Genomic DNA, 6,910 nt, shown 5'->3' with positions numbered 1-6,910 from the left:
ACTGGCGCGCAGGTGCTTGAAACCAAAGCTCGTCAGCTCGTAGGCTCAAGGAAGCCTCCTTACACAGAAAAAACACAAAAAAGAGAGCACACTTTCTCACAATCAAGCATGAAGTCAGCCCCAATGCATCATGGTAAATGCAGTATAAGTTTGGTTAATATCCTTAAGGTAATCTGTGTTTTTTCACCTTAGTGGTTGCAGCAAGTGCTGTTTATCTCTAGACACATGTTTCTGGGCTTAGCCCTTTATCACCATGGAACAGCTTAGTCTGTGGGGTTGCTAAAAATGCTGCCAAAAGTCCTCTCAGATTTATGTACCACTCATTGGCACGCAGGTGCTTCAAACCAAAGCTCGTCAGCTCGTAGGCTCAAGGAAGCCTCCTTACACAGAAAAAAAAACACTAAAAAGAGAGCACAGTGCCTCACAGTCCGGCGTGGAGTCATTCCCAATGCATCATGGTAAATACAGTACAAGTTTCTTTTATATCCTTAAAGTAATATGTAGTTTTTCACCTTAGTGGGTGCAGCAAGTGCTGTGAATCCCTGGACACGTGTATCTGGGGTTAGCCCTTCATCAGCAGAGAACAGCTTAGCTTGTGGGGTTGCTCGAAAGGCTGCCAAATTCCTCTCAGATTTATGTGCCACCCACTGCTGCGCAGGTGCTTCAAACCAAAGCTTGTGAGCTCGTTGGCTCAAGAAAGCCTTCTTACACAGAAAAAAAACACATAAAGGGAGCACACTGCCTCACACTCCAGCATCAAGTCAGCCCCAGTGCATCATGGTCAATGCAGTACAAGTTTGGTTTACATTCTTAAATTGATCTCTAGTTTTTCACCTCAGTGGGTACAACAAGTGCTGTGTATCTCTAGACACATGTTTCTGGGTTTAGCCCTTCATCAGCAGAGAGCAGCTTAGTCTGTGGGGTTGCTGCAAATGCTTCCTAAGTCATCTCACATTTATGTATCACTCACTGACGCGCAGGTGCTTCAAACCAAAGCTCGTAAGCTCAGGGGAGCCTTCTTACACAGAAAAAAGCACAAAAAAGGAGCACACTGCCTCACACTCCAGCATGAAGTCAGCCCCAATGCATCATGGTCAATGCAGTACAAGTTTGGTTTATATCCTTAATTTAATCAGTAGTTTTTCACCTTAGTGGGTGCAGCAAGTGCTGTGTCTCTATGGACACGCGTTTCTGGGTTTCGCCCTTCATCAGCAGAGAGAAGCTTTGTCTGTAGGGTTGCTGGAAATGCTGCCAAAAGTCCTCTTAGAATTATGTAGAAATATCTGGCGTGCAGGTTCTTCAAACCAAAGCTTGTCAGCTCGTATGTTCAAGGGAGCGTTCTTACACAGAACAAAAACACAAAAAAGGAGCACACTGCCTCACACTCCAGCATGAAGTCAGCCCCAATGCATCATGGTAAATGCAGTACAATTTTGTTTTATGTCCATACGGTAATCTGTAGTTTTTCACCTTAGTTAGTGCAGCAAGTGCTGTGTATCTCTGGACACGTGTTTCTGGGTTTAGCCCTTCATCAGCAGAGATAAGCTCCGTCTGTGGGGTTGCTGGAAATGCTGCCAAAAGTCCTCTCAGATTTATGTAACACTCTGTGGCGACCAGGTGCTTCATACCAAAGGTCGTCAGCTCGCCGGCTCAAGGGAGCCTTCTAACACAGAAAAAAACACATAAAGGAGAGCACACTGCCTCACACTCCAGCATAAATCAGCCCCAATGCATCATGGTAAATGCATTACAAGTTTGGTTTATATCTACAAAGTTATTTACAGTTTTTCACCTTAGTGGGTACAGCAAGTGTGTTGAATATCTGGACACGGCTTTCTGGGTTTAGCCCTTCATCAGCAGAGAACAGCTTATTCTGTAGGGTTGCTGAAAATGCTACCAAAAGTCCTCTCAGATTTATGTACCACTCACTGGAGCGCAGGTGCTTCAAACCAGAGCTGGTCAGCTCGTAGGCTAAATGGTGCCTTCTTACACAGAAAAAAACACAAAAAAGGGAGCACACTGCCTCACACTCCAGCATAAACTCAGCCATGGTGCATCATCGTAAATTCAGTACAAGTTTCCTTTATATCCTTAAAGTAATCTGTAGTTTTTTACCTTAGTGGGTGCAGCAACAGCTATGTATCTCTGGACACGTGTTTCCGGGTTTAGCCCTTCATCAGGAGAGAGCAGTTTAGTCTGTGCGGTTGCTGGAAATGCTGCCAAAAGTCCTCTCAGATTTATTTACCGCACACTGGTGCGCAGGTGCTTTAAACCAAAGCTCGTCAGCTCGTAGGCTCAATGAAGCCTCCTTACACAGAAAAAAACACAAAAAGAGAGCACACTGCCTCACAATCCGGCATGAAGTCATTCGCAATGCATCATAGTAAATACAGTACAAATTTGGTTTATATCCTTAAGGTAATCTGTAGTTTTTCACCTTACTGGGTGCAGCAAGTGCTGTTTATCCATAGACACATGTTTCTGGGTTTCTCCCTTTATCAGCAGGGAATAGCTTAGTCTGTGGGGTCGCTGAAAATGCTGCCAAAGGTCCTGTCAGATTTATGTACCACTCATTGGCACGCAGGTGCTTCAAAGCAAAGCTCGTCAGCTCCTCAGCTCGAAGAAGCCTTCCTACACAGAAGAAAAACACAAAAACAGGAGCACACTGCCTAACACTCCAGCGTGAACTCAGCACCAATGCATCATGGTAAATGCAGCACAAGTAGGTTTTATATCCTTAAAGAAATGTGTAGTTTTTCACCTTAGTTGGTGCAGCAAGTGCTGTGTATTTATGGACACGTTTTTCTGGGTTTAGCCCTTCATCAGCAGAGAGCACCTTAGTCTGTGGGGTTGCTGGAAAAACTGCAAAAAGTCCTCTCAGATTTATGTGCCTCTCACTGGTGCGCAGGTGCTTCAAACCAAAGCTCGTCAGCTCGTAGGCTCAATAGAGCCTTCTTACACAGAAAAAAACACAAAAAAGGAGCACCCTGCCTCACACTCCAGCATGAAGTCAGCCCCAATGCATCATGGTAAATGTAGTACAAGTTTGTTTTATATCCTTAAAGTAATCTGTAGGTTTTCACCTTAGTTGGTGCAGCAAGTGCTGTTCATCTCTAGACACATGTTTCCGGGTTTAGCCCTTTATCAGCAGGGAACAGCTTAGTCTGTGGGGTTACTGAAAATGCTGTCAAAAGTCCTGTCAGATTTATGTACCACTCATTGGCACGCAGGTGCTTCAAACCAAAGCTTATCAGCTCGTCGGCTCAAGGGAGCATTCTTACACAGAAAAAAACACAAAAAAGGGAGCACCCTGCCTCACACTCCAGCATGAAGCCAGCCCCAATGTATCATGGCAAATGGAATACAAGTTTGGTTTATGTCCTTAAGGTAATCTGTAATTTTTGACCTTAGTGGGTGCAGCAAGTGGTGTTTATCTCTAGACACATGTTTCTGGGTTTAGTCCTTTATCAGCAGGGAACAGCTTAGTCTGTGGGGTTGCTGAAAATGCTGCCAAACGTCCTCCCAGATTTATGTACCACTCATTTGCACGCACGTGTTTCAAACCAAAGTTCGTCAGCTCCTCGGTTCAAGGGAGCCTTCCTACACAGAAAAAAAACACAAAAAAAGGGAGCACACTGTCTCACACTCCAGCGTAAAGTCAGCCCCAATGCATCATGGGAAATGCAGTACAAGTTTGTTTTATATTCTTAAAGTGATATGTAGTTGTTCACCTTAGTGGGTGAAGCAAGAGCTGTGAATCCCTGGACACGTGTTTCTGGGGTTAGCCCTTTATCAGCAGGGAACAGCTTAGTTTGAGGGGTTGCTGTAAAGGCTGTCAAAGTCCTCTCAGATTTATATGCCACCCACTGCTGTGCAGGTGCATCAAATCAAAGCTTGTGAGCTCCTTGGCTCCAGAAAGCCTTCTTACACAGAAAAAAACACATAAATGGATCACACTGCCTCACACTCCAGCATGAAGTCAGCCCCAATGCAGCATGGTCAATGCAGTAGAAGTTTGGTTTATATCCCTAAAGTAATCTGTAGTTTTTCACCTTAGATGGTGCAGCAAGTGCTGTGTATCTCTGGACACATGTTTCTGTGTTTAGCCCTTCATCAGCAGAGAGCAGCTTTGTCTGTGGGGTTGCTGCAAATGCTGCCTAAGTCATCTCACATTTATGTACCACTCACTGGCGTGCAGGTGCTTCAAACCAGAGCTCGTCAGCTCGTAGGCTAAATGGAGCCTTCTTACACAGAAAAAAACACAAAAAAGGGAGCACACTGCCTCACACTCCAGCATAAACTCAGCCATGGTGCATCATCGTAAATTCAGTACACGTTTCCTTTATATCCTTAAAGTAATCTGTAGTTTCTCACCTTAGTGGGTGCAGCAATTGCTATGTTTCTCTGGACACGTGTTACCGGGTTTAGCCCTTCATCAGCAGAGAGCAGTTTTGTCTGTGCGGTTGCTGGAAATGCTGCCAAAAGTCCTCTCAGATTTATTTACCGCACACTGGCGCGCAGGTGCTTGAAACCAAAGCTCGTCAGCTCGTAGGCTCAAGGAAGCCTTCTTACACAGAACAAAACACAAAAAGAGAGCACACTGCCTCACAATCCGGCATGAAGTCATTCGCAATGCATCATAGTAAATACAGTATAAATTTGGTTTATATCCTTACGGTAATCTGTAGTTTTTCACCTTAGTGGGTGCAGCAAGTGCTGTTTATCCATAGACACATGTTTCTGGGTTTAGCCCTTTATCAGCAGGGAACAGCTTAGTCTGTGGGGTCGCTGAAAATGCTGCCAAAAGTCTTGTCAGATTTATGTACCACTCATTGGCAAGCAGGTGCTTCAAAGCAAAGCTCGTCAGCTCCTCAGCTCGAAGGAGCCTTCCTACACAGAAGAAAAACACAAAAACAGGAGCACACTGCCTAACACTCCAGCGTGAACTCAGCACCAATGCATCATGGTAAATGCAGCACAAGTAGGTTTTATATCCTTAAAGAAATGTGTAGTTTTTCACCTTAGTTGGTGCAGCAAGTGCTGTGTATTTATGGACACGTTTTTCTGGGTTTAGCCCTTCATCAGCAGAGAGCACCTTAGTCTGTGGGGTTGCTGGAAAAACTGCAAAAAGTCCTCTCAGATTTATGTGCCTCTCACTGGTGCGCAGGTGCTTCAAACCAAAGCTCGTCAGCTCGTAGGCTCAATGGAGCCTTCTTACACAGAAAAAAACACAAAAAAGGAGCACCCTGCCTCACACTCCAGCATGAAGTCAGCCCCAATGCATCATGGTAAATGTAGTACAAGTTTGTTTTATATCCTTAAAGTAATCTGTAGGTTTTCACCTTAGTTGGTGCAGCAAGTGCTGTTCATCTCTAGACACATGTTCCGGGTTTAGCCCTTTATCAGCAGGGAACAGCTTAGTCTGTGGGGTTACTGAAAATGCTGTCAAAAGTCCTGTCAGATTTATGTACCACTCATTGGCACGCAGGTGCTTCAAACCAAAGCTTATCAGCTCGTCGGCTCAAGGGAGCATTCTTACACAGAAAAAAACACAAAAAAGGGAGCACCCTGCCTCACACTCCAGCATGAAGCCAGCCCCAATGTATCATGGCAAATGGAATACAAGTTTGGTTTATGTCCTTCAGGTAATCTGTAATTTTTGACCTTAGTGGGTGCAGCAAGTGGTGTTTATCTCTAGACACATGTTTCTGGGTTTAGTCCTTTATCAGCAGGGAACAGCTTAGTCTGTGGGGTTGCTGAAAATGCTGCCAAACGTCCTCCCAGATTTATGTACCACTCATTGGCACGCACGTGTTTCAAACCAAAGTTCGTCAGCTCCTCGGTTCAAGGGAGCCTTCCTACACAGAAAAAAAACACAAAAAAAGGGAGCACACTGTCTCACACTCCAGCGTAAAGTCAGCCCCAATGCATCATGGGAAATGCAGTACAAGTTTGTTTTATATTCTTAAAGTGATATGTAGTTGTTCACCTTAGTGGGTGAAGCAAGAGCTGTGAATCCCTGGACACGTGTTTCTGGGGTTAGCCCTTTATCAGCAGGGAACAGCTTAGTTTGAGGGGTTGCTGTAAAGGCTGTCAAAGTCCTCTCAGATTTATATGCCACCCACTGCTGTGCAGGTGCATCAAATCAAAGCTTGTGAGCTCCTTGGCTCCAGAAAGCCTTCTTACACAGAAAAAAACACATAAATGGATCACACTGCCTCACACTCCAGCATGAAGTCAGCCCCAATGCAGCATGGTCAATGCAGTAGAAGTTTGGTTTATATCCCTAAAGTAATCTGTAGTTTTTCACCTTAGATGGTGCAGCAAGTGCTGTGTATCTCTGGACACATGTTTCTGTGTTTAGCCCTTCATCAACAGAGAGCAGCTTTGTCTGTGGGGTTGCTGCAAATGCTGCCTAAGTCATCTCACATTTATGTACCACTCACTGGCGTGCAGGTGCTTCAAACCAGAGCTCGTCAGCTCGTAGGCTAAATGGAGCCTTCATACACAGAAAAAAACACAAAAAAGGGAGCACACTGCCTCACACTCCAGCATAAACTCAGCCATGGTGCATCATCGTAAATTCAGTACAAGTTTCCTTTATATCCTTAAAGTAATCTGTAGTTTTTCACCTTAGTGGGTGCAGCAATTGCTATGTTTCTCTGGACACGTGTTACCGGGTTTAGCCCTTCCTCAGCAGAGAGCAGGTTAGTCTGTGCGGTTGCTGGAAATGCTGCCAAAAGTCCTCTCAGATTTATTTACCGCACACTGGCGCGCAGGTGCTTGAAACCAAAGCTCGTCAGCTCGTAGGCTGAAGGAAGCCTCCTTACACAGAAAAAAACACAAAAAGAGAGCACACTGCCTCACAATCCGGCATGAAGTCATTCGCAATGCATCATAGTAAATACAG

This window comes from Pleurodeles waltl, chromosome 3_1 (genome assembly GCF_031143425.1).
Source record: "Pleurodeles waltl isolate 20211129_DDA chromosome 3_1, aPleWal1.hap1.20221129, whole genome shotgun sequence".
NCBI classification, from domain to species: domain Eukaryota; kingdom Metazoa; phylum Chordata; class Amphibia; order Caudata; family Salamandridae; genus Pleurodeles; species Pleurodeles waltl.
Note: the sequence above shows the minus strand (reverse complement) of the source record.